At 45.1% G+C, this 27,974-nt stretch overlaps 1 protein-coding gene across 6 annotated transcripts in view; it reads left to right on the forward strand.

The window, feature by feature from the left end:
* Window positions 1–27,974, forward strand: part of pcdh15a (protocadherin-related 15a) — a 267,430-nt gene that overhangs the window by 43,578 nt on the left and 195,878 nt on the right. Inside the window, exon 1 of one of the 6 annotated variants that reach the window (XM_048269714.1) lies at window positions 20,927–21,241. The exons of the other annotated variants lie outside the window; for them this stretch is intronic. The gene's annotated coding sequence lies outside the window, so the exon portion shown is untranslated. Of the gene's footprint in view, window positions 1–20,926; window positions 21,242–27,974 lie in introns of those variants that run through there. 6 annotated transcript variants of the gene reach the window in all.

Genomic DNA, 27,974 nt, shown 5'->3' on the forward strand with positions numbered 1-27,974 from the left:
AAATGTTGGATGCTTTCAAGTGTGATCCCGCCATTGTCTTAGTTCTGCACTCCATCTCATATGCTCTGAGAACATTAGTGGCTTGCTGTTGGACGGGAGGAGTCCACACCCAATCCCACTCCACTGGCATCAATGTTCCATTTCCTTGCTCATCTGTTACTAGTATCTCTTCCAAATTCATCAACAGCAGTGATCCATTTCTCCCAGCCACTGTTTTAAGCACTAATCTCAAACAAGGAAGAACAAAGAGAAAACAAAACACAAATACAAGCAAACCTCTACCCCTCCTAATGCCCCCCTTAACTAGCATTCTATCATTATTAGTTTTACATAGCTATGTTATGGGAATAAAAGTACTGCAATATACCCTATGTTGACACACCTCCAATTTCTTTGGCTAATATCTGATCCAACATTATCCAGTTGTGCATAGCTACCCAGGAAGTTGCCCAAGCACATAACAGACTGCGTTCATATTGGAATTCTGGTGGTTGATAAGATTTTTGTCAGTCAATCATTTCTGTGTTACCTGGAGTCTTCTTTTTGCCTCACTTTGTGAAAAAACAGTTGAATGGCTCATTTCCTGGTGATTTTGGTGGTATGGACTGGGATCTCTGCTGTTCTGTCCATTCCCTGATTATTGTTGCTCGGACAATGTCCCCCTTCTCACTGGATTCCTTTGCCTGAAAGCTCACCCTCAACAGGGGAACAGGACATACATGCCAAAAACACTATACCCACCACTGCCAGGATCATTTCTGTCCCCAGGCAGTATACTGTGGGTTGTTGACTTTTCCTGTAGGTCCATCTGAAAGTCCTTTTTCCTGCTTATAGATTGTTTTGTGAATTAATGACGATTATTCTATATAATTTCCTCATTTATCCTTGAGCTGATCCAAAGACCTCTCAGTGATTACTCTGGTTTTATTGTAACCTTATTTGTATAAAACCCCTACAAACCACTAAAGTTTTTATCATATCAATGTAATCAATAACACCTAATGGTTTAACAACACTATCACTTTCCTGATATTATGACTATACACATGACATCTGTTACCCAAATATGCACTATATGAATCAAGTACTGTATCTGTTGGAAAGTATCTGGTTAGTATCATATAAATGCCACTAACCATTAAAAGTAGGTATTCAGCAGACTCTTTTTTTTCCCCAAAGGGACGTTCATAAAACATTAATCAAATAATGACAGTGAAAAATTATAAAAAATCTGGGCCCAAGGTAACAAAGTAACAAATCATACCATTCTACCAGGGTTCAAGCCCCCTTTGTTACTGTGATTAACAGGAATAGAGTTGGTGGACCTCCATTCCTTCCATGAAGACCAACATCTTTCCACCAACTTTTCTATTTCTGAAATAATAAAACATTTTTTAATCTTCTGACAATGACTTATAATAATCCTAATTCCACTATTCTCTTTTTTTGCATAGAGATTAAACAAATTTCCCTATAAGCATTGTTATTTTACTTATTGTCAATTTGGGATACTACTTTAAGACTGGTTATGTGTTTAAGTATTTAATTAGATGTTTTTAGGACATACAGTAATCTCATCATTCTTCAACATACCTTACTCAATTTTCTCTGCATGTCATAGACCTTTATACTGTTTTCTTCAAAACTAATGTCTATTTCTAATATTCTAACCCCATACTACTTTATCTAGGCTATCTAAACTATTAGTAAATCCTAGTTCTATTTTTCTTATTCTATCATCCTAATTCCTATTTCTTTTATTTTATCTATTGATCAAATGTCATAGTATGTAGTACATAAGATCTTTTGGCTTCATTAGTTACATGTAAAGAGCAGATACATCATTTCAATATTTCTACTAACTTTATTTTTCCCATTAAAAGCTAAATCATTCTATTCCTTAGACTTGCTGGAGTGTGAGTGACCACTAGGGGAACTCCCATGATCTAGAGGTAATATTTTAATATATACAGTCCCTAGGACATAGTCAAGTTAGTCTTAACTTACACCACCACCTATCCTGAAAAAATTAATGGAGTGTCATTTTGACGTTAAAACACAACGGGTCCCTGATCTTCATATCTGGTGTGTTTCAGCACAGCAGTCACAACCAGAAAACTAACAAGTAACAAATCCGAAACCTCCCTCCCTCCCTCCATCACTTCCTCCCTCAGTCACTCCTTCCCCCTCTTCCTCCCTCAGTCACTCCTTCTCCCTGTTCCTCCCTCAGTCACTCATTCCCCCTCTTCCTCTCTCAGTCACTCCTTCCCCCTCTTCCTCCCTCAGTCACTCCTTCCCCCTCTTTCTGCATGCGTCCTGGTGGGGGTGATGGTCTGACTGACTGGCTGATGCTTCCCAGACTGTAATCGACTGATTCAAGACTGGCTAAGATTGTAGGCTGTGTGTGTGTGTGTGTGTGTGTGTGTGTGATTGTGTGTGTGTGTGTGTCTGTGTGTGTGTGTGTGTGTGTGTGTGTGTGTGTGTGTGTGTGTGTGTGTGTGTGTGTGTGTGATGGCCCACAGGAGGGAGGATCAGCAAAGAGAGCCAAATATCCAACATCACAGACCTGGGCTGCTAGCAGGAGACATTTGATAAAAAAGCGCTTCCTCCCTCGCTTTCTTCTGTGTGTGTTTGTTATTGTGTTATTGTGTGTGTGTGTGTGTGTGTGTGTGTGTGTGTGTGTGTGTGTGTGTGTGTGTGTGTGTGTGTGTGTGTGTGTGTGTGTGTGTGTGTACATGCATAAGCAGGAGAACACATGTGGTCTTTGGTTCTTGGTTCTTTACTTGCCCTTTTTCATATATAGATTTAGTGGCTTGTGTAACACCACCCCCCGCTACGAGATTGCCTTGGGTTTGCTCTCTGTAGATGTGCCTCCTTTTTTATCAGCTCCGTGTTCCCCCTCTCACTCTCTACCTCCCTCTGTTTGTTTGTACCTCTCTCTCTGTCTATTTCTATCTTTCTCTCACTCTATCGCTCTCTCTTTCTTCACATCTTCATATTGGAATACAATTATGGAAATAATTCAAGCAAGGTTCTGTTTAGCCTTCAAAAAGTCAACCTCAGCCCATGTTTCAGTTGACTCTGAATGAACCCTGTGTTTTTTATTTAGATCCAACTGTCTCTTTGTCAAAGGCCAGTATTTTACTCGGGTTTGGATGAACACACTTTGTTTTATTCATTATGCTGTCTAGATTCTGCTTACTTTCTTCACATAAAATGGCTGAAGGCGTATTAATGTTCTAAAACACGCATCAGTGATCACAAAGCTTTACTCTGACATGCCTTGCCATAAACACCTACACCTGTTGATAGGTTCTTCATGGTAGGCCACTATTTAAACACATACTGTACCTGTGTCCATGGAAACCAGGGTGTGTCGGTGCAAAGACAATGGATGTCATGACAACAGCTTCCAAACGTGTGCTTGATGTCATTTGATGTCAGGTGAAGCCCCAGGCACTTCTACCATTAATCATTCAACTGTCCCTCTTTTCATATCTCTTGCTTTTCTCTTCCTCTATCTCTCCCTTTCTGTCTGTCTTCCTTTTTTTCTCTCTCACTATTTCTATTTTTCCCTCTCTCTATCCCTCTTTTTCCTGCAAACTCTTCCCTCTCCACCTCTCTCAGCATGCCACACTTTCTCACTCTCTGTATGCCCCATCTCTTTCCATCACCGATACACACACACACACACACACACACACACACACACACACACACACACACATGCACACACACACACACACACACACATGCACACACACATATGCATACGTATATGCATACACACACACACACACACACACACACACACACACACACACACACATTCACACACACACACACACACACCCACACTCATCTGTGTCAACCCATCTTGCGTCAGTAGAACATTAACAGTGACGGCACCAGCACTCCTGTGCCATGCAGGTAGCCATCAGAGCCACCACATGCAGACACACTGACACATGGGACGTCTGTGCTGATCTAATTTAGCTCCCTCCATCTGACAGACACACACACACACACACACCACAGTACCATATCCACATCTCGTTTAACCAGTGCCTTAGAGGGATTCTGAATTTAGTTTGCTGAAGACTGTCCAGCCCCCATTCCGACGCCACTGATGTATGATGATAGCTCAATAGCAGCTGATGATAGCTCGGTGCTGTGTGTGCCGCTAAGCTTGTACAGTAAAGGTGGCAGCAGCACTCTGTTGTTCAGTGGCTGGAAAGGACTGCCACTCTTCAGCACCTTGGACAGCAGCACAGTGTCTAGTGTACAGAGGGGGAGACAAAAGCTGCACTGGAGGGGAGATCTGGTGCTGTTCAGAGCCATTTCATTCATCTTTCATTCACACAATTTCATTTTTTTCTTGAAATAAAATGGTTAATTTACTACAAAAGAAACAGCCATGGCTGTGTGCACGCTCACACAAACAAACACACACACACACACACACACACACACACACACACACACACACACACACACACACACACACACACACACACTCACACACACTGATGCATACAAACACACACACACACACACACACACACACACACACACACACACACACACACACACACACACACACACACACACACACACAAAGCAGAGCAGTGAACATCTCCAAAAAGGCAGTGGTGAAGTAAGATACTGCTTTGTAAAGCGTTTGTTATTGTCAGTGTTTGTTTCAGGACCACGGACAGGTTCAAAGTCAGCATTATGAGAAATGAGATCTAATGTAAATGCAGTTAGAGTATCAATTACAAGGACCAGTACTATCCCAGCCCCCGCCACCCTCCTCCCCTTCTTCTGCTTCTCCACCTTCACTTCACACCTCTCTCTCTCTCTCTCTCTCTCTCTTTCTCTCTGTCTCTCTCTCTCTTTCTCTCTTTTCTGTTCTCTCCCATCTTTCCGTTCCTCTGTATCTGCAACATATGTCTCATTACAGATTACCTGTGTCTCCTCCAGAGGAGCATGTGTTTCCTAACTGTTTACATGGTTTTCATTAAGGTGCGGGGCCGTGTAAGAGCTTTTTAATGGGAGATAAGATAACTGGCTCAGTCCCGCTGTTGACTCAGCTGTGTCTGATTAAGCCAAGCCTGGTCTCCCACTGGAGGCAGACAGGTGCTGCGCTTAAAAGCAACACCTGACCGTATACACACACACACACACACACACACACACACACACACACACACACACACACACACACACACCCACACAACCACACACACACATACACACGCACACACACGCACACACATGCACACGCACACATGCCTACATGCCTACACACACAGTTTACTTCTTTATTTGTATCCACAATTTAGAAAAAAATATTACATAAGGACACAAATTTGACAGGTATTGTAACTCCCCCTATTACCGTCGGTCCCGTATTTCCGCCGTCTTGCGCGTCACTTAATATCCATTTCTATACAAACCAAGACGGCGAATTCGTAAAGAAACGCAAGCACGGTTACACGCCCACTGGCATTTGCTCACCATCTCAGAAGGAGATATTGGAAGTGAGTGTGTGTGTGAGTGTGTGCATGTGAGAGAGTGTGCGTGTGTGTGTGTACAGTATGTGTGTGTGTGTGTGTGTGTGTGTGTGTGTTTGAAGGAGAGATTGGAAGTGTGTGTACATAAGTCTCATCACATAGCAGTGTGTATTCTTGGATGTATTGAACTGTGTGCTGGTTGTTTATGTATGTTATGTATGTAGGTCTTGTTTATTGCCATATTTGCAATAGATATGGAACAATATTGTGGAGAACTCCTTTAAACCTGTGCAGAAAATACATAAAACACACACACACACACACACACACACACACACACACACACACACACACACACATACCAACAAACACACATACATACATACAGTACATACATGCACACACCAGGCATGGAAATTAACCACCTGCCCCCCGCCAAATGCGGGTAGTTTTGTGCACTGGCGGGTGAATTTGGTCAACTTACCAGCCACTGTGGCGGGTAGAGCTGCTAACATACCACAAACTGTCAGATCCGGTCTAATTTTCATACTTATTGACGGTTAAAAATAAGAAAGTGTCTGTAGGGATCATGTAGCCTAACGTTACCAGCCTATAAGGGTAAATCACGCTGATTTGAAGTTCTACAACTCGTAGTGAGCCACCACCTCAGCATAGCCTATAGGCACTGGTGCAGCGCATCACTTTCACTTCACTACCATTAAGAAACTGTCACTATGCTTTCATGTGCCACTGCTAGATTATTTCAGGATGACTGCATAGACATACATCTAGTGAGATCTGTGGATCTGCGTTATATCTTCACGGGCTAATATTCTCAGCTAAATAGTTCTCTTTTGAATAGCTATTTTAATCCGGCCCGCGACACGCTGCTATTTAGACCTATGAGGCAGACAGACGGACATCTCCACACCCATTCGTCGTGGTGGAATATCTCACAAACTTTTCATTCAAGAAACTAAAAACCGTATATCAGAATAAACAGCAGAACTTACCGAACACAAAGGTGTAAAGCATTCCCTTATAAAAGTTATAGCTGTTCCAGAGTAATCCGGTTTTGAAATTGAAGCAAATGTCTACACGGTCTCCAACTTTGGGCTTTTGTCATACACGGCCAAAGGCCAAATACAAAATAAATGTTAACAATATCGCCTAGATAACTGTACAACCAGAGTTTTTTCAATATAGTTTCACAAAATGCTAAGCATGCATATTACGTTTCTTAAAGCTGAGCTGTGCTTAAATTGTTCAGTGCATGATTTCATAACGGGCCAAATAGAAAATAAATGCTAAATGTTAAATATAACCTTGATACCTGTAAATATTTAAATCAGATGATGTACACTATAGTTAGATCAAGTTGGAGGGTTGGATTATAGGATGCTCCAGAACTCACAGAAACGGAGTCTTAAAGGAGCCACACCACTTTTATGACAAGACACTATAGAATATGAATGTGGTTCTATTGACCTTTAGTTTTGTTGCTACTGTGCTTGGAGGACAGCTGGTAGGTTTAGGGCAAAATTCAGTACATTTTAGTCATATTGCAATAATGCTGATTACCGTGATCATTTTGGGTAGCCTACTATTCACTAGTTCGCCCTTCTATATGATTGCTTCAGCTAGACTAGAATGTATGGGAGAAGTGCGTGTTTGGCAAGGTAGCTGTCCGTGGTCCTGAGTGCCTGGAGCGGATATCGCTGATAGAGCGATGACCGCTTTGCACCCCCCCTGTAAGGAGGATGAGTAACAGGGCAATTGGTGAAATGGAGGAGTAGGGGGAGGAGGGGGGATGATTTTGCGAACGTCGGAGCGTGTGACGTATGGAAAAGGAGGTCGGCTTAAATAGGCCTACCCTGCGGCAGTGGGTGAGTTAATTGCTGTCAATCATCCCGAAGGCTCCACCCGAACTTTGTTTATAAAACATAATTTCACTAGTTCGCCCTTCTATATGATTGCTTCAGCTAGACTAGAATGTATGGGAGAAGTGCGTGTTTGGCAAGGTAGCTGTCCGTGGTCCTGGAGTGCCTGGAGCGGATATCGCGATAGAGCGATGACCGCTTGCACCCCAAAAGATCACAGAGAAAGGCCGCTACCAACTACATCAGTGCTTGCTGAGCGAGTCGTAAATCCGCTAGATTGGAGCGGATGTAAGACTGGTAGGCATCCGAGGACCAACGGCCCAGTATTTTAATTTGTTGCTCCGATAAGCCGTTGAGCGCAGCTGTTGTGGCAGCTCCTATCCTGAAGGAGTGTGCGGAGTAGCGATCCGCGGGAAACCAGATTTGACTAGAATGGTTTTTAAGAGTGTCTGGAATCTGTGGCGAGTGATGGGTAGCCCTTCGTCTGACGCGAAGAGCGGGCTAGTAGACGAAGCTTGAGCTGACCGATATGAGATGTAGTGAGATAGGTATTGGAAAGGCTTGTGAGGCGGAGTTAAATGGATATGGAGTGTCCTTTTCGGGACTGATCGGTTTTACTCTGTTTGATGGTAAATCGAATGGTGTCTTGGTCTAGCTGCTCTAGATCTCACGATGCAACGGTGGACATCGGGGAATGAAGAAAGACGAAGGGCATGTAAACTCGCTACATCTCAGCAGCCCAAAAAAGGCCAGTAGAAACATAACGGAGATGGTGGAATCGGAATGCGGTGACATGAACCTTTTGCGAAGGGTAGTGAGGCAGGTGGCGAGAATGCTTGAGGTAATGGGAAGGCGGGAGTCTTGGGGGACTGGCTGTTGCCTACGGATACCTTTGATTAACAAGCCTATCCTGGTGTCAGAGAAGGAAGGGCATTGAGAGTGGAGGAGGAGTTTGTAGAAACTAAATGAATGCCAGCTAGGTAGACTCTAATGGAAGAGACTTTGATCCCGAGTGAAGTGTGGGCGTGGGTGATAAATGATGATATGGTGACTGCATCGAACCTGGGAAATGGTAGTGAGTGCTTTGCATGGAACTGTTTGAAGCACGACCAAGCAGTCCAGTAGGACTGCATGGTCCTGGGTGCGAGGGCTTGAGGGCTAGGGTCGGCCGTGATGGGCTGAAAGATAGCTGAGGGGGTGGTTTATAGGAAGATGGTCTCCGAACAGCTGGGGAGTTGATGGTCGGGGTTGACTAGTGGACACTCCAGAGGCCGACTCTGGCAGCGCATTTAGCTGAAAACAGCCGGTGATATGTGTAGAAATGAGCTCCCCCGTAGGATACGGCTAGACCGGTGATGATGGCCAGGTAGTCGTTCAGCTCTTTGCGTCGGCTGGGGAACACGAAAACAGATGACTTCCGTGTAGTTGGTAAAAGCCACGGTGAACTCGAAATGACAGGGTTTTTGATGCTGGGCCAGAATTTTTTTAGAGAAAACCAGTTCACCGCAAACTAGATCCCGGTTTTGAGAGGGAATAGGAAGGGAGGGAAGAATGGTAGAAAGGTCCCACGCCTGCACCTGACAAGATGAGGTTCCTGGTGGACGCTGACGGTGGTGGTTCAAATGCTGCAGCGTGAGGATGCGGTGGCAGGGCCTGTGCTGTGGCTAAAGAATAGTTTTGCTGCGAACGGGGCGCCATGGTCCGGCTTTCGCTGAGTGCTGATGACCCACTGCTGCAGGCTGGTCTAGCCGGAGCCGGGAAAGAGATGGGAAGAGAAAAGGGGAGGGAGGGATGTCGCCGCGACCAGAAGGGGAGCAACCTGTGACAGGGTCAGCGGGGAAGTGGGGCCGGGAAGGAAAGAGGGTTAGGGGGAAGTAGCGACGCTGTCGCTTCTCGGCGCCGGGCTGAGACCAGGTGCTCGCTAACTCATAAGAGAGATGGGGAGCTAGTGAGGTGACTCTTTCGAGCTGACGCTTGCGGAGTTGAGGCGTGCTGTACAGGCGTGGCTCCTGGAATGGAAAGGGGAGGGGGGAGAGGGGGGAGGGAGGGAGCAGTCGTCGGAACGACTGGAGGTGGGGCAGCCCTGGACCGAGTCCTGGCTAGGGGAGGTGGATGGGGGAGGGAAAGAAGGGGTGGGGGTGAAATGGCGCCGTCGCCACCGGGGCGCCTGGAGAAGTGGGTTGGACCCGAAAATACGGCCGAGAATCTGGCCCGGGAATGGGCCTGAGCCGCTGGCGTGGCAGTGGCTGTGGCTGAAGCAGCGGAATGATACGCTCTGAAGCGTGTGGTGCCGAAAGTGCTGTCGGCGTGCCCGGTTCGCGAGGTGGCTGGTGGTGTGTGCTTCGTCCGGCTGAATGGCCGGCGGAAGGAACCGCGTCGGGATGCCAGAAGGAGCAGCTTGCTTCCTGGTCTGGGGAGGAAAACAAAGTGAGGGAGCGGGAGGGCGAAAAGACCGGGCTATCCGACTGCGTTAGAAGGCGGAGGAGATGGAACTTCCTATCCGACCTACGGAACGCGATGCCGCGGGAATGGAGAGTGCTGCGGATGCGAGCCACTGTCCAGTGGGTAGGGTCAACGCCTTGCTGGCGCTGGGTCCTGGTGCTGCCGCGAGTTGAGGCTGCTGAGCGGGAAATGCTGCCCCGCACGGGGGCAGGAGAGGAGCACCTTCTGCGACCCTGTGTCCTGGATTCCCTACGCTGGCGGCGAGGGGAACGAATAAGATTATTTTCGCCCGGCGGAGGGCCCTGGGTGTCGGGTGTTGGCGGGACGAAGTTGTCCTCCAGATCGCTGGAAGAGGCGTGGATTTCCAGTTCCATGAGAGCTGTCTTGTCAATGCAAACAATACGCAGACTGAATGATTTCGCGAACGTCGGAGCGTGTGACGTATGGAAAAGGAGGTCGGCTTAAATAGGCCTACCCTGCGGCGGCAGTGGGTGAGTTAATTGCTGTCAATCATCCCGAAGGCTCCACCCGAACTTTGTTTATAAAACATCATTAATCATGATATCACATTTTCATGCCGTTTCTCTAGTGGCTGGTAAAAAAGTTGAGTGGCTGGTAGATTTTGGAATCCACCAGCCACAGTGGTAGGTAGAAAAAATATTTAATTTCCATCCCTGGCACACACACATTCACACTTACTCACACATACATATATACTGTACGCACACACACACACACACACACACACACACACACACACACACACACACACACACGCGTACTGTATGGCTACTGAAAAAATCATTTATTTATCAAATGTTAATATTATATAGTATTAAAAAACATCATTGTTTTAGAATTTTCAAACAAAATGGTTGGTAATTGGTGGTGTTACGATACATACATACTGTACATGCACACACACATTCACACATATACTTACTCACACACACACATACACACACACACACACACACACACACACACACACACACACACACAAACACACACACACAGACACACACACACACAGACAGGTCCTCTGTAGTGTCACTCCTCCAGCAGGCGTGTGCTTGTGCCTGCAGGCAGGAGCCTCTGTGGACAGAGATGCTCGTGTGACGTGCTCTAATCTGCCTCGCCATGGAGACGGCTTCACTCCTCGCATCATCCAAACCGTCCATGAAGATACACACACCCAGCGCCTGTGTGTGTGTGTGTGTGTGTTGGGGGGTGGTGGTGTGTGTGTGGGTGGTGTATGTGTGTGTGTGTGTGTGTGTGTGTGAGTGTGTGTGTCTGTGTGTGTGTGTGTGTGTGTGTGTGTGTGTGTGTGTGTGTGTGTGTGTGTGTGTGTTTGATCTGTGCAGGGAAAAAGTGTCAGCTTGGCTCGGCAGAGCAGAAACACACACACACACACACACACACACACACACACACACACACACACACACAGAGCAAAGCGGGTTGCAGATTTCGCCTCGGGATCCCTGTGCTAGATTAACACTCCTGTTATGGACTGGCAGGCTCTGGGGAGCTGGCTGCTTTGAATAGGAAATGAGCAGCACCGACCAGTGCAGACAGCCGGGCCAGTGATTATCAGAACCGTTCCCCAGACTAGGCCAGAGACTATAAGAACCCGTCATCATTAGAACCGTTCCCCAGTCAACAGGGCCAGTGATTATCAGAACTCCCATCATCAGAACAGTTCCGCAGTCAGCTGGGCCAGTGTTGATCAGAACCCATCATCATCAGGACCGTTCCCCAGTCAACCGGGACAGTGATTATCAGAACCCATCATCATCAGGACCGTTCCCCAGTCAACCGGGACAGTGTTGATCAGAACCCATCATCATCAGAACCGTTCCCCAGTCAGTCGGGCCCAAGTCTCTCCAAACCCTCACAGAGACAAATCCAGCGCAAACAGGCCCTCTTGTCTCCACACACACACACACACACACACACACACACACACACACACACACACAGCCTTGTATGTGACTGTGATGGGAAAAAGATGACTTCCTCTGTTTATGTCACATGTACGTTCACATGAAGGAGGGCATTTTCTATGCAGACACTGCTAATGTGATGATGAGCCAATCCTCTCAATCACCTCCTCTCCCAGTCCGCCCAGTCACAGGTTTTTCCCGCCTCCTGCCATCTGGCAGACGCTACAAGAGCATTCGGACCCACACCAGCAGAGTAAGAGACTCTGGGCCAGATGTACTAACGCTTTTGCGCCCATTTCAGGCGTATTTGTTTCGCAATGTGCATGTAAAATCATTGCGGTATGTACAAACAGGCCAATAATGATGTAAAACTGCCTGTCGCGGAGCTGAAAGTGGCAGATTGGGATTGTCATGTCATGCATATGCATTCATGGGAGGATCCAGGGAAAGTGGGAGTTTAGTGTAAAAAAAGATGGGGGGGAAGAGTAAAGAGCCCTAGTTATGTATTCCGCGGTATGTACAAAGACTGCTCCTGAAAGCGCCGCGCCTATTCTGCCTAAATACTTCCGCCTTGTAAAGCAGGTGTTAATCCACATTGCAGTTCAATGCGTCAATAAGAGAACCTTTCAAAGACAACAGAATCCACGCCTTTCTCTGCCCTTCTCCGCCCATAAACGCAATTCTGAACGTCCACAACTGAATGGCAGCACTATTTAGAACACCAGTTTTTTTGTGGTGAAAGTATTTGTACTACCAAAAGCAACCTTAACTTTCGTTGGCCTTCGCATGTCTTACTTTCACTTTCACGTCATTCACTTAAACTTTCCTACTTGCTAGATTTGACCAATCTTCCATAGCCTATGTGCAAGTAGTTTGAGTAGAACTACTGATCTTCATTATCTCCCTGCTTGTTGACATCTTATCATGTATGGTATTATTTCATGATCGCTAAACGTTTGATTCTTTTTTAATGTTGTCATCAGTTAACTTCATTCAACTGCGCTTGTAGGCTGCCATTCAGTTGTGGGACGTTCAGAATTGCGTTTATGGGCGGAGAAGGGCAGAGAAAGGCGCAGTTTACAGGATTGAACGATTGATAAATACGACGGAAACTTGGGTCTAACAGCGCTCGCAATCTGTGGTGTGTCCATGGCGCTGATAACGCTACGTTCGCAAATGTACGTACATCTGGCCCTCTGCCTCTATCCACTAGCCATCAGGATAATGAGCTATCAGAACACTTCCACACACACTGAACTACATCCACCCACGCCACACACCTCCTCACTGGTGTTTTACGTAAGGGATAATGTATAGAACGCCGGTCATTATCGGAAAATAAGTCCCGACAGGGCAAACAGTACTAAACTCCACAATATGTCTCTTTACATTCATTTGTTACCGTTTCGTCGTGGCTTTTGCTGAGAAACAAATAGTTGATAGTTGACACGCTGAACTTGAATCAAACAACAAACAATCCCATTCAAGTCAATGAAGCATTCTACAACCATTGTTGAAGATATAATAAATTGTTTTACTCTTTCTTCAACCACTTGCCTCTTTCAATCATAATAAAGTTAAATTATATTTAATTAACTTGAAATTAAAATAAAGTTCTTAATCTTCTTCTATCGCACTCCTTTGCACTTCAGGCTTGTTTTAATTACTATTGAACTTATTTTGTAAAGTAGAGCTGGCTTTTGTGTCAAATAAATTCATTACTGATAAATGCTTTATGAGTATGTGACAATAACTTTGTCACATACTCATTGTTTACACAATCTATAAAACATACTGCATATGTCATGCACAGATAACTGTTTAAACGTAGATTCTGCATTGTGTCCTAGTCATTCTGGGTATTTTATCTCTGTATTCTGTAATGTGTTGAGACCTGTAAAACATACTGCATATGGCATACAGGTAACTGTTTGGATTTAGACGAGTCATTCTGGGGGTTTTATCTCTGTGCTCTATGGTGTGTCTATGAAAGACTGGATTGGGGTTTAAGGGCCGGCTCTTCTTTTTAACTTAGTGGAAATTATTTAGTGAGATGGATTTTGTGTCCAGCAGACTGCTCAGATGGTCAGGGCTGGATGGGCTCCCAGATGTAGTGAGCACAGGGAGATGAGACCAAGACACACGCACACGCACTCGCACACACACTCACACACACACAAACTTAGAGTGAACACAGGGACATATGCACACAAGCACACACACACACACACACACACACACACACACACACACACACACACACACACACACACACGTAGAGTGAACACAGGGAAATGAGACCAACACCCACACAGGCATAGACACAGACACACACACACACACACACACACACACACACACACACACACACACACACACACACACACACACACACACACACACACACACACGTAGAGTGAACACAGGGAAATGAGACCAACACCCACACAGGCATAGACACACACACACACACACGCACACACACACACACACACACACACACACACACACAGAGAGAGTGAATGCAGGGAGATGAGACTAAGAGCCACAGTGTTTAATTAGGGCCGCCTCTTCTCCCCCGTGAGGCCTCTGGACAGACGGTCATCTCTGGCCCAGGCACAAAGCACCTCCCAGCTAGTGAGACCTCAGTGTGTGTGTGCATGTCTGTCTGTGTGTGTGGTTGTGTGTGTATGTGCCTGTGTATGCAGTGTGTGTGTGTGTGTGTGTGTGTGTGTGTGTGTGTGTGTGTGTGTCAGCTAGACTTCCACAGCGAAGCCTCAAAGGTGCTCTGGCTCTCCTCTCCTCATTTCCAAATGACCCAAAGTAATTTCCAGGGTTGGGTGGAAGAGACAAAACATTTACACACGGCTCCTCGGCATCACAGATGTGCAGGGGAAGTCATTTAGAGAGAATAATTAGACAGCCTGACAGTCGACATGGTGGAAAGAGGACACACTGACACACACACACACACACACACACACACACACACACACACACACACATATTTACTCACACAGTAGGAAAGGAACATCTGTCAGCCTCTGCCAGTACGACACACTTGAGACACTTGAGTGTGTGTGTGTGTGTGTGTGTGTTAATCTATTAATGCCACATTTGGTGATACAAATGATTCTCTCCTCTAATTATTTTGAGACACAGTGGAATTGGACTCACACCTGCGCACAGACCCCCCCCTCCCCCCAACTTTATATCCCTTTAGGAGGCTGGATGCACAAACACAAATCCTTTATTAAAAGTCACCTCCAACGCAACATCTCAAGGCCCAACAGGAAACCGTAACTCTGGCGCAGGAATAATGCCGCGTTGTGGCATTTATTAGACGAGTCCACTACACCAAAAGACAAGAGTGGAACACAGCTTCGCCAGAAATGTCCACATGTCCACCCTGCCAAGACCGGAGAGTCCGTGGGCACACTTAAGGAATTGCTCTGCTCTTGGCAGACATCCGTCCATCTCATTGCCTCTGTGCTCCAAGGGCCAGAATAGGGGAATTGTTGTCATATGTTTCATCTGACAGGAGAAGCTCCACTCCATTGCTCGCGGAGCGAGAGTGAGGTAAGGGTCTAAAATTTATGGAATAAATCAGTAAGGCATCATGAGCACACTCAGCTGTGTGTGTGTGTGTGTGTGTGTGTGTGTGTGTGTGTGTGTGTGTGTGTGTGCGTGTGCGTTGTGTGTGTGTGTGTGTGTGTGTGTGTGTGTGTGTGTGTGTGTGTGAGTGTGTGTGTGTGCGTGTGTGTGCGTGTGTGTGTGTGTGTGTGTGTGTGAACATGTGTTTGTGTGTGTGTGTGCGTGCGTGTGTGTGTGCGTCGTGTGTGTGTGTGTGTGTGTGTGTGTGTGTGTGTATGTGTGAAAAGGTGTGTGTGCAGCAGTTGCTCATGCAGCGTGTGAGTGTTGTGCAGGTGATGAGACTGTTGTTCAAGGCCCAGTGCTGCTCAGTGGGTGAGACTGAGTCACAGAGAGCCCCTGGAAATGGGATTGCTTAGATGGTGTTATGTCACACACACACACACACACACACACACACACACACACACACACACACACACACACACACACACACACACACACACACACACACATACACACACAGAGTGAAAGAGAAATGGGCACACACACACGCACATACACACACAGAGTGAAAGAGAAATGGGCACACACACACACACACACACACATACAGATGTATAGAGGTAAGACTTGGGGGAGGGACAACCATTATCGGCACTGAGCATGACTCAAGCATGTGAACACACCAGACACCAGCTAGACACATATAACATGACAAATAATCTATCTTAAATGGTATGGTCTGTAGTAGCTACATTATTCATGGGTGTGGTTTGGGCGTAACGTGCAATAAACCAATCAGAGCGTCATCTCACATTCCCTTTAACAACAGGCACGCTTGTTCCATAGCGGATTGCTATTATGATGGCGGATTTGCCAGGCGCAGCCAGGAACGGTTCACAGCGCTATAGCAGAGACTTTCTAATGAGGAGACACAGCACTCAAAAAATCCTCCATAGAAATGCATGGGGTTAGTTTGTAACGCCAATATGGCCGTTGTCTACACATATCCCACCCCTCCCTCAGGAAAACGTCGACTTTGAATACATTGAGCCAATCATGTGGTGTGATGTGAATACATTAAGCCAACCATATAGTGTGTTGTGAAGACATCTTGCCAATCATTTGTTGTAAACTCGATGCTGGAGCAAGATTGGTGTCGTGAAGCCTTGCACACACGCATTTCTGCTGAGTAGGATGCCCGATGAGTGCCCAAAAAGCGTTGCTATATGGCCGCCGAGTGGAGGGACTTGCCTAAAAGGACTTTGGCTATAGTCAGTTGGGAACAGTTTGCTATTGATTTTTCCTCTTGACAAAATGTAATACAGAAATGTCACTTTCCGATGTTTTGGGATCACTCTCACTGAATCACGAGGTTATGAATGCATGGTGATATTTTTGCAATGTAATCTAACATTACCTCACTATAGACAATGCAGATCTTCTGTCAGATAAGCTCTCCTCTCCCGTGCTGCTGCTGGGGCATTTGGGTTAAATGGCATCGGCATGCAGTTCAACATCACGTCTCATTAAGTCCTCTAATATTTCCTAATTTATGTCATCAACACATCCGTGATTCGTGGAAATGTGTTCGCTAGATTTATACCTGTTTTTTCACATCGGACACCGCACTGATTTCCCTCGTGTAGCAATATTTGTCCTTGTAATTATGTATGGTTTAGAGAAATGGGAACTGCGTCGTATAGATGAGAGGAGCAAAGTGCATTGCGCAACACAGGCACCGAAGCAAGCGCTCCTGCAGGTGTAAGCTACAGCTGTACCTTACCAACAGGCAACTCAACAATGAGAAACAGTTTCCAAGTTGACCTAACTTTCCAACTCTGCACAGAATCCCATTAAGTAGGCTATTTACAATATTTATTTTATGTAAAGTAGAGTTTGTAAACAAGTTATCATCAACTTAATGCACGCACAACTTTTGTTTGAGCAGGAGAGAGAATAACAATGAATGGACGCAGCAACTACAGAAAGTGTAGCTAAGACTACTTGCTGCTTTCTTTTACTGTCTATGGTTGCTGGTTACAGCACATCATTTTTTACAAAAAAACATTTTTTTCAAAGTTTTTTGAAAACACGAAAGGATGGAGGGAACATAGCAAAGTTTGGAGTTATTTCAGATGGGCTACAACAAGGTAGGCAAAATTGTGATGCTTGTCAAAACCTTAGTGCAGCTGGAATAATGCTTATAGGCTGATGTTAAAGCGCACACAATGTTTAAAGCCATACACAACGGTAAATTGGAACAAAACTAAAGGTAACTTTAGCCTTTATAGGGCTGTATAAAGTTGTCCAAATTAATAGGTCGTAATTAGGCGTTGTTGTTGTAAAGATATTGCATGTAGATGTACTATATAGGCTACTAGATTTTTAGTTGACCAATGCACGAATAAAACCGGGAAACGGACAAATATTATCAAGGCTTTGAATGTTTCCATCTGTGCAGAGGGTGTCTGTAGATCGGTGTGCATAGCATTAATTTCTAAAGGCCTGTGGCCATGCATGCGCCCTTAGCACCTGAATTTGCGCCACTGACTTTAGACCAGGAGGTTCCTGGTCTGTGGCGGAATTGTTTTCTGAAACTGCAAAATATCAACAGGGACCGTTTGCCGGAACACGCCCCCTCTTTTCGCTGAAACGCCCCGTGGGCGCACATGTACCTGTGGAGGGAAAATTCCAATATGCGCTGACTGCAAAATAGGAAAGACAAATGCGCGAGTATACAAAGTCAATTGCGCTGGTTTGCAAGATAGAGCCCACACACACTCAGAGGTTCTTTAGGTAGTAAGCTGGTGTGTTACGAGCGCTGATGTCCTGCTATCTCCCTGATGGACGACTTCCAAACGCCAGCGTTCCATACGGCTCCTTTGCTCCGCTTTGACCTTCCACCCCAGGCTGTCAGGAGGGAGACGGCAACAGGGGGGGAATTAGCTGGTTGTCAGGAGGGGCTTAGCCCTGTGCCCTCCCCACAATAACCCCCTCACGCACAGCCAGACGCTGGCGGCTTAACCTGGCTTACATCGCACCCTCTCCTCTGCACTAAGGCTGTAGAATTTTAATTACGCAGACATGTCAAACAGTCCTCCATTTGTGGATTTAAGGAGGGGAGGGGAGAGTGTGTGTGTGTGTGTGTGTGTGTGTGTGTGTGTGTGTGAGTGCTTGCTTGTCTTCTTGTGTATGGAAGGATTGACTGTGTGTTTCTGTGGATTTGCCTGTATGTGTATACTGGAGTCTACTTGTGTGTGTGTGTGTGTGTGTGTGTGTGTGTGTGTGTGTGTGTGTGTGTGTGTGTATGTGTTTGTGTGTGTGTATGCATGCAGAGACAGAAGCTTTGAGAGTATCTGCATGTCCAGAATACCAACCAGACGTGACCATGAAAACATGGAAGGATGTATTTTATTGACATTTCATGACCAGAACTAACATCCACAACAGCATGAAAGAGAAAGAGAGAGAGAGAAAAAAAACTCCTAATAGCTCATTCCTCCCAACACCATCAGCGCAGACTACACCTCTCTCCATCTCCACATGGCTCTTCTTCAGATGGAGGGAGGATCGAAGTGGACGTGTAGCACTCTCAGATTGCCTGGCCTGCAGGCTGCCTGTGCTGGAGAGGCTGGGGTCGCTTCCAGCAGCCAGAGATGGAGCCAGCAGGCAGACAGAGAGGCAGGGAGGCAGACAGACAGGCAGACAGAACGGCAGACAGGCAGACAGACAGGCAGACAGACAGGCAGTCAAGCAGCAAACAGGCAGGTGGGTTATCATGCAAGCCAGCAGACAGGCATGCAGGCAAGCACATAGGCAGGCAGGCAGACAGACACACAAGTATGCAAGCAGGCAGGCACTGATGGAGAGTTAACGTGACTGGAGAGATCTGGGGGATTGTTATGCAGATGGTGCAGAGAGGAGGAGAGGAGAGGAGAAGAGAAGAGAGGGGAAAACAGAGGAGATGAGCAAAGAGGGAAAGAGAGGGAAAAAGAGGAAAGTGGTTGCTTAAACACAGCAGAACATCTTGTGTTTTGTGGTGTGTGTGTGTGTGTGTGTGTGTGTGTGTGTGTGTGTGTGTTTGTAAGAGTGCAAGGGTATATGTGTCAGTGTGTGTGTTCAGCTTTGTCCTACACATCTTTATATCATCAGGAAGTTATCTGTGTCTACAGTATGTGTGTGTGTGTGTGTGTGTGTGTGTGTGTGTGTGTGTGTGTCTGAGATTAGTTGCATTGTTTTTTTTTTAATCAGGTTAGCCGTTTTCAGATTACATTATGTGCTTACATAATTGCAGAAGGGTTCTCCAATGTTTTCTCAGTTAGCCTTTTAAAATGATATCAGATTGGTAAACAGAATGTGCTTTTGGAACATTGGATGGATGGTTGCTGATAATGGGCATCTGTATACATATGTAGATATTGCATTAAAGATCAGCCATCTCTTTCTACAACAGTCATTTACAACATTAATGATGAAATCAAGGGAATTTCTAAGTGACTCCAAACATATATTCATTCATTTCTTGTGGGGGAATGATTTATTAATGTGCACATGTTTAATCTGTGAGAGAATGATTTCCTAATGTGTCTCTCTTTGGGACTTTTGCACCACAGGTTAGGTTATAATGTACAGGCAGGGTAGTGCTCTCAGTCCTGCTGCTACATTAACACCACAGTCACCCGAATATATGCCGTCTGCCACGCAAGCATTTCCATTATTCTGAGCAAACGTTGCTTTTTAAAGTATTTCTTTTAACACAGCCTGCTTAAAAAACACCCATTTGACCACGGCGGGCAAACTTAATGTAGTGGAGAAAGACAGTGTGTTTGTGTTGCTAAGATGTTTCATTTGATGGACTTATTTCGTAGTTCGTGGCTGGTTTTGAATGGGAGGGAGGAAGGGAGGATGGGCAGCAGTTAAATCGCTGTCCCTTGTCCGCTGTGTAAATCCTGCTGTTCCTTAATTGGGCCGTGGTGTCTGCTGTTGCCAATAGTGACCTTGAAGAGACCACTGAAGAACCCCCCAACACACGCACACACACACACACCTCCCCCCGTCTCTCTGAGTTGTGGGGACTGGGGACTAGGGGTGGACTTGTAAAAAGGATCATCCTTTCACTGCTGCAGCAAAGTGAGGTGACACTCCAGAAGGGATGTGCCCTGGTGGTCAAAGACTTTGACTCTATAGAATCTTTGCTGGTTATCTCCCAGAGCTGAAACATAAAACATATAAATGGGCAGTCTTTAACTACTAATATCCATTTAGGTCTGTAACATTAATCATTAAGGTTTTGTTAAAATAAATAAATGTCATGAAGTTTTTGAAGTATATTTCATATATCTTCTACCAGGGCTGCCATAAAAGCATAGCGTTCAACTTAACTAAGGATCCTAAAGGTGTGCACTTACCCGGGATCACCTTTACTGTCCGGCGTAATAAGATTACATCCTCCACGTGATGTGCAGTGACTAAGAGAGAGAGAGAGAGAGAGAGAGAGAGAGAGAGAGAGAGAGAGACGATTCTCCAGTGCGAATGCAAGGTTTCACCACTAATTGAAGCGAGAAGTTGCCTGTCAACCGCGCGCTCGGGAAAACTACAATAATTGATATCGCGCTCTTCTTTCGCATAGAGGACAGCCTCGCATCGGCGTGTTTCCCTTTTCTAGCGCGTGAGTGGATGGGAGCTAGAGGGAGCGTGTGTATGTGTGTGTATGTGTGAGAGAGAGAGAGAGAAAAGGAGAGAAATGTATAAAATGTATGTGTGCATGTGCGCTTAAGTGTCCATGTAGATATCCGCACATACACTGCCTTATGTGTGAGAGAACCTGTCCGAATTGGATCTGCCTGGTTCGACGAGCATGGTAAGCAATGATTTTGGTTATATACATGCCCTAAAAAAGATGGTGCTTGTGGACATCAATGAGTGTCGTGTAATATCCATTATTTTGGATTACACATTCAGTGTCTATGCTTTATACAGTTTGGTTGGTTGTTTCATATAATACATATTCCATACATGATTACGCGAATTGGATACCGGATGTCCCGTTGAGATATGGTATCCTCTGCCTACAGGTCTTTGGGGATGTGTATGGGGACTTTTTTCAAAGTGTCATTCTGTCTGTCGACATATTCTGCCATGGCATCATTCAAAGTTAGCGAGCCTAATGCTATGCTACTGTATGTGGCACTTGCTCCAGTTGTAGCAGCCTTGAAAGCGAAGTTTAAAACCTTCACATCGGATTAACCTAGCTTGTTATCTCGTTAGTATTACAGTGCTGCTTCTCAGTGTAGTGGAGCATTAGTCGGCGAAATGAGTGCAAGCTTCACACTGCAGACCTTTTCCGCGCATGCATAGTCTTTCTTTCAATTGTTGCTCATTTTATGAGAATTTACAGGTAGCGCCTTGCACCTGACATGCGAGGGTAGTAGACGCAGTACTGTAATTAGGTTGCGAGTGCTTATAATATGTAGCTTGTGTTCGTAGCGTTAATACTTCATAACAATCCACATTCACATGTGGTAGTTGGACATTATTAAAACTAAATAAAATATGGCACCTTCCATCTGTGCGTTTTTAAACACACTCACAGCAGGCATGTGTGTGTCTGTGACGGCTATCAGCCTGCTTATCTCAGATAGGTTATCCCATGGGTTCTGCCAGGTCTTGATGGAGTATACGGATCAGTTTCCCCGTCGACAGTTGCGAAAGGACCATCTAGAATTTCAGTCAAAATGATTAAATGTAATTGTGTTACCTAGATTAAAGCCTTATTTAATTTATTTCCAGAACATGCTTCTAATTGAGGTGCTGTTCGTCTTAGCTGTGTTAATAATTTCTTTTTTATGTCAGAATAGATAGCATAATTCAAGTTCCCCTACTCTCTCTCTCTCTGACACACACACACACACCTGGCACCTGCCACTGAATCATCGGATTACTTATGGGCGGTAGGCTTGTATACCGATACTTCTACTTAAATGAACGAGATCCGCGGTGGAATTCCCATCAGTGAAGTGAAATCGTATAGTCGAACCCTTTTGGTGTTTTGCACCTCCGAGATCCAGGAGAGTTTGTGGTGTAATTACATTTTCACGCCAACATACATGTTTTTAACATTGAAATGCGTAGCCGGAGCCTCATCTCTTGTCTTGTTAAAGTTTGAATCAATTTTGTAATCTAAAGTCCCCTTATTGAAGTGCAGGCGGCACAAAAGCAATTTACAGCCGTTTTGCTCATATTACCTGACAAAGAACAAGCCTGGAGATCGCAGGGTAATGACTATCATAAGTAATGACTTTCAAAGGACACGGTTTTGGTCGGATGCAGCTACTGTATACAGGGTTTATTTAAGGTTGAGTGTGTACACATAGCCGGAAATGCATTTGTTTCTCTCCTTCTCTCCCTCCCTCCATACCTTCCTCCCTCTCTCTCTTAGTGTGTGTTTGTTTTTATATGTGTGTGTGTGTGTGTGTTGTTCTTATTTACCACCTGTCAGATAGCCTGATGTTACCTTAGCCATGCTGTCTACTGTGGTCTTCAAACTCTCCAAAGGGACTTGTTTGGGCTAGAGGTGTTTCTAATGGGCACAGACCAACATGACATGAAAAGCAACTGAATCACCTTGTGCCATATCTCAAAGTGAAAAACGAGCAAGCTGAGCTATGATGAGCTTTCCGAATTCTCAAGGGAAAGCAGCTATAACAACATTTTCTCTGCTTTCTTACTATGTTTCAGTGAATTTACCCACACAACTGTGTCTGTGATCAAACCACTGTGGTCCTACTGTGGCATGAGGGCAAACCTCTGTGTTTCTGACCAAAGTACGTTTCTCATGGGAACAACACTGAAACCATTGGCCACTGACCAACCCAGTAGAAATGTCATCCATTCATGTCATTCATTCATTCATTCATTCATTTATACATTCATGCATTGAGTCAGTCAGTCAATCAGTCCGTTGTCAGTCTGTCCATCAAATCAGTCTGTCCATCGTCAACCAGTCGATCAATCTGTTGTTAAGTATACATGTAGGTATTTAGAGTGTAGCCTACTGGGGTGAAATGTGAGCTTGGCAGACATAACCAATGCTGACAGCACAGAGCTTTTATCACTTTCGTGAGTCAGTATACTCAATTTACCAGTTTTTGAAGCATGTTTTTTTCATTTTTTTATAATTAGTAGGAGCTCTGGTTTTGTCTTCAAATGCATTTGAATGGTATATACTGTAGCCATCTATGGACAGATAAACATCCCTGTTGTTCCAGTAAATTGCTTCTATTTCTCAATACTCACATGTTTGTGTATGTGTGTGTGTGTGTGTGTGTGTGTTTGCACCCTGAACCTTGTATTCCCTCTTAACGTGTCAGTACGCTGTATGCTGACATTCTTGAAACAGTCCAGTCTACAATGGTTATAATGCATTAAAGGTCAAATGACACGTTTTCTTGACATGTATTGATTGCAGTGGAATTGGGAGCTGCATTGGTGCCACTGTAGAACATTGCAGAGGTTTCTTCCCCAGACTTTGTGACTGCTGACCGATAGGAAAAAAAACAAAAAACTCTCTCCACGACACAGCAAGCACCCTCAGGAGATGACTGAGGCAATTCCCAGCTCAGAGAAACGTCCCACAATCCCTTGCACACACATACATGTGACATCTGGTTGCGATGGTCTCAGACCCACTTGACCTTTGAACTCTGCTGTCCGACGGCAGGTTATTGCTGAGGAGTCGTAACAAGGTGCCGTGTGGTTCGCTTAAAGCCAAAGGGGCTAATGACAGGCTTCAGGGCTCCCGGTGCATTTTGGGTAAACTGGCCCGGGCGTATCTGAGCCAAGATGAGAGCGTTCGTATGCACGACGGAAACCTCAGAGCTCAGCGCACATTCCCCATCAGGTGATAAGAGACTCATGGGTAGTGATGCCTGAAATGATTTCAGAGACAGAGGGAGAGAGGAGAAGAGAATAGAGAGAGAGGGAGAGAGAGAGAGAGATTGTGTGAGAGGAATTAAGATCTGGGAAGAGAGAGCGGTATAGAGAGAGGGAGGTTGTACGTGTTTCAATTTTCCAAGCCCTTGTTTTTCAGCAGATTACATTCAGTGCCATGCCGTTTAAGGGAGTGATGTTGCGATTGCCATGCGGCATGTGTCTGTGTTTCCACTGCAGCGTGTGTGCAGAACCGTGTGCGGAACATTCCGGCAGCTGCTGCGGCCTCACTGCTTTTGGCCTCTCTCTCACCTCGGTGACTCACGGGCTTCTGAATGAATGGCCATGTCCTCTGTTAAGGCAAGGACACCTACGTACCTCTGTTTTACAGAGGATTCAAAACAAATCAGAGAAGATCTGCATGCTTGTTTCCTCTATGAAGCTGTGCTACTGCATACTCCTGGCACTAGAGTACTGCTTTAAGATACTCACTTCTGTGGTGGAACAGAGCAGGACCTGCTACAGGGTTGGCTCTATAGGATGAATCATATGGATAGGAAGTAGAGGGCCAACAGAAGGGAAGGCTTACAGATTTAAGATTAAGGAAAGTACATAGTACAGGCTGTAATTATGGCTCTCTCTTTCTCTCTCCTCCCATCCATGTCTCTCTCTGTGGTCTATTTTGTGTGACTCAGGATGTTGATGGTATTGACCTGCGGTCATAGTAACCAAGAGTAACACACACACACATACACACACACACACACACACACACACACACACACACACAAAACATCATCTCCTGTTTGGCAGATATGCTTGTGTCCTAAGGAAGAACTGCATATTAAAAAATGGGAATATTGATTCTTCTGTGAATCATCATCCATTCTGGTCCCCAGATCGGGTTGTATTTTCATTCAGCTGTGGATTTCTGCTGGTCAGAAAAAGACATATTTCAGACAGTTAGTTGGCATAATGCTCGAAAAAAAGTGGTCATTGCATTAGAAGAATATCATTCTAACAATGTTAATTATCATAAAATAACTCATTGGTGGAGAGACACCCCAGATGCATTATGGGCCATAAAACTGTGTTGTCACCCTATTTAATACTCATCTATCTAGTACAAGATATTGTTAATGTATGGTTTTGATTTATGACCAGTTGTTAATTAAATCAGAATCCGTTCTGTATTATAAGCTTACCCGACCCGAACCCCAGCTCCCAGAGTTTCTCCTGTGCTTTCAGATTCCCATTTCAAATACCCTCTAGCCAGGGCCAACAGATACAAACACTCAGCCATGTCATTGTTAAAGCTGCAGTGTGGAGGTGTTTGGGTTTAAAATATCTAAAAAAAAACAAGAGAATGTAAAGAAACAGTCATTCTGACGTGACGTTAAAAACGTCTGTGCTCTGTATTGCTGTCCAGATTTTCCCTGAAGTTAGCAATGCCAAACCAGGCAGTGCCGAGTCGGGTCTCTTGTCATGCCATGTTGTACCACATGCCGTCTCTCTATTACGTAAATACAATGCAAGGCAGTGGAAGTGTGCCGTATGCCGTGTGCACTCTTCCACTCTGCATTCAAGACAACTCAAAGCCTTCAGGATTCCTCCTCTAACCTCCGACAGAACAAAGCCCAAATCAGCCTCATCAACTTACATCACAGTGTTAACAAGGACTCTGTTTTCAGCAGCAACTAAACACAGAGCACTTTTTTTAAATAGCGTATTATGCTGCATTTTGTTCTGTGTTGTATTGACTGACAGGTGCATTTTTACACAACTAAATGTTCTTTTGGAGATGAATAAAGTTCTATAGTACACAACTTGACTTGAAGCAACCTGCTGCTACTTGGAGGTGTTCTTAAACCATGCACTTGCTCATCTCCATGTAAACTGTATCAAAGTTGAGAGCTCTTCAATAAATACATGAACCAAGTGTGAGCGCTGTTCCTCTTCAGGGTTGGCCAGGATGGAGGACATCCTGTGTGTGTGTGTGCGTGTGTGCGTGTGTGCGTGCGTGCGTGCGCGTACGCCGGGGAGTAGGTGGGAGCAAGGACTCCCAACATTTCTCCACAGTGGTGCGGTGTATGAGTGGACTAATTTGAAGGCCTTGTGTGAATTATTTAGTGTGCTAGCGCTCGCATACTGATGACTTTCAGTGTGTCTGGTGTCTGCTGGCTTACGCACATGCTAACACAGGCCTTCAAAGCAGGGTCTCATTTTAACAACCACATTTTGCCCAATTTGCTGGGAAGTTTACTTCAATTCACTTTTAGTCTTCTGTTCTGGATATTCTTTTGTCAAACTTTGCAGATTAGAAACAGTTTTACTATTTCTTAACATCCATGTTTATCCAACACTGTTTTTTTTTTGTTCCTGACTATTTGAGGAGTGTCACTTATACTGAGGCTAATAATTAACAGGCTTGTGTTTAAATGTTTAAGTCCTTTGTATTTGTCCAGAGGCGAGATATTATCTTCAGCTACTAAATCATGGAGAGACATAATTAGATTTTCTCCAGGTGTGGAATACCATCTGAAACCACTTGCTGAGTCCAATTCTGTACTGGAGATCAGGAGCAGCTTAAGCTAAATAACCCTAACCTCACATAGACCCACCTTTGTCAGTCGCCATGTTTACCTTTACAACAGCCTCCTCAAAGCAGGCTTCTGTTATTCCTGCTTGTTATAGGTCAGTGTTTGAGATATGTACAACTGACCGAGAAAAGGTACTGTCATCCATGACTGTATTATCCATGCTTGGTACACCCGCATCAAGCTCAGCCATTGTCCACTGATGGCCGGCAATGGCTCTTTTGTAAAGTGGGGAGATATCCCACAGCGGACTTGGTGTAGTGTATGGATTCTGCGCAGACACTTCATCTGAAAGCTTGAATGGTGTCACAGGAGCGTGGGGCTTGACAAGCAGTCAAATCCTATCTGGAGTCACACCTGTGACACCGCTGTCATATTCACTCTATCCAGCGACACAAAAGAACTAGAGAAGGCAGGAGAGAGGTAAGGGGAGCAGTGCAAGATAAAAAGGAAGAAGATATCTCTCTTTGTGTGTGTCTCTCTCTCTCTCTCTCTCACACACACACACATACACACACACACACACACACACACACACACACACACACACACACACACACACACACACATCACAACAGCATATCTCTCTGTTGGATTTTTAAAAAAATATTATTCAATATAAACATTTATGCTTTGTAAGGTGTCAGGTATCGGTACAATGATAGCAAATTATATTGTCATGATTTTTGAACAATTTGCCGGAATATTAGTTGACATGTGAGACAGCTATGTGAGGGTAAGACTGCGAAGTGGAATGGGGCGTGGGGGGGCACTGCTCAAATCATACTCCCAGAGGGACCTCACCGCTCACCATACACAGAGAAAATAAAACTAGACAGACAGGGAGACAGATAAGAAGGTGTGTGTGTGTGTGTGTGTGAAGGGGAGTATCACACTTGACTCTTACATTGATCTGAAGTGAATGTTTCTCTTCGTCCTGAAGACATTAACTGTTGTTTGTATTCTCACCTTGATATACACCTGCATAGGCAGACAATGGTGTTAAAGCAGTGATGCTTTCAGCAACCAAATACCAGCAATTAATCAGGCCATTGGCAGGCCCTGAAT

The sequence above is a fragment of the Alosa alosa genome, chromosome 18, assembly GCF_017589495.1.
Source record: "Alosa alosa isolate M-15738 ecotype Scorff River chromosome 18, AALO_Geno_1.1, whole genome shotgun sequence".
NCBI lineage: Eukaryota > Metazoa > Chordata > Actinopteri > Clupeiformes > Clupeidae > Alosa > Alosa alosa.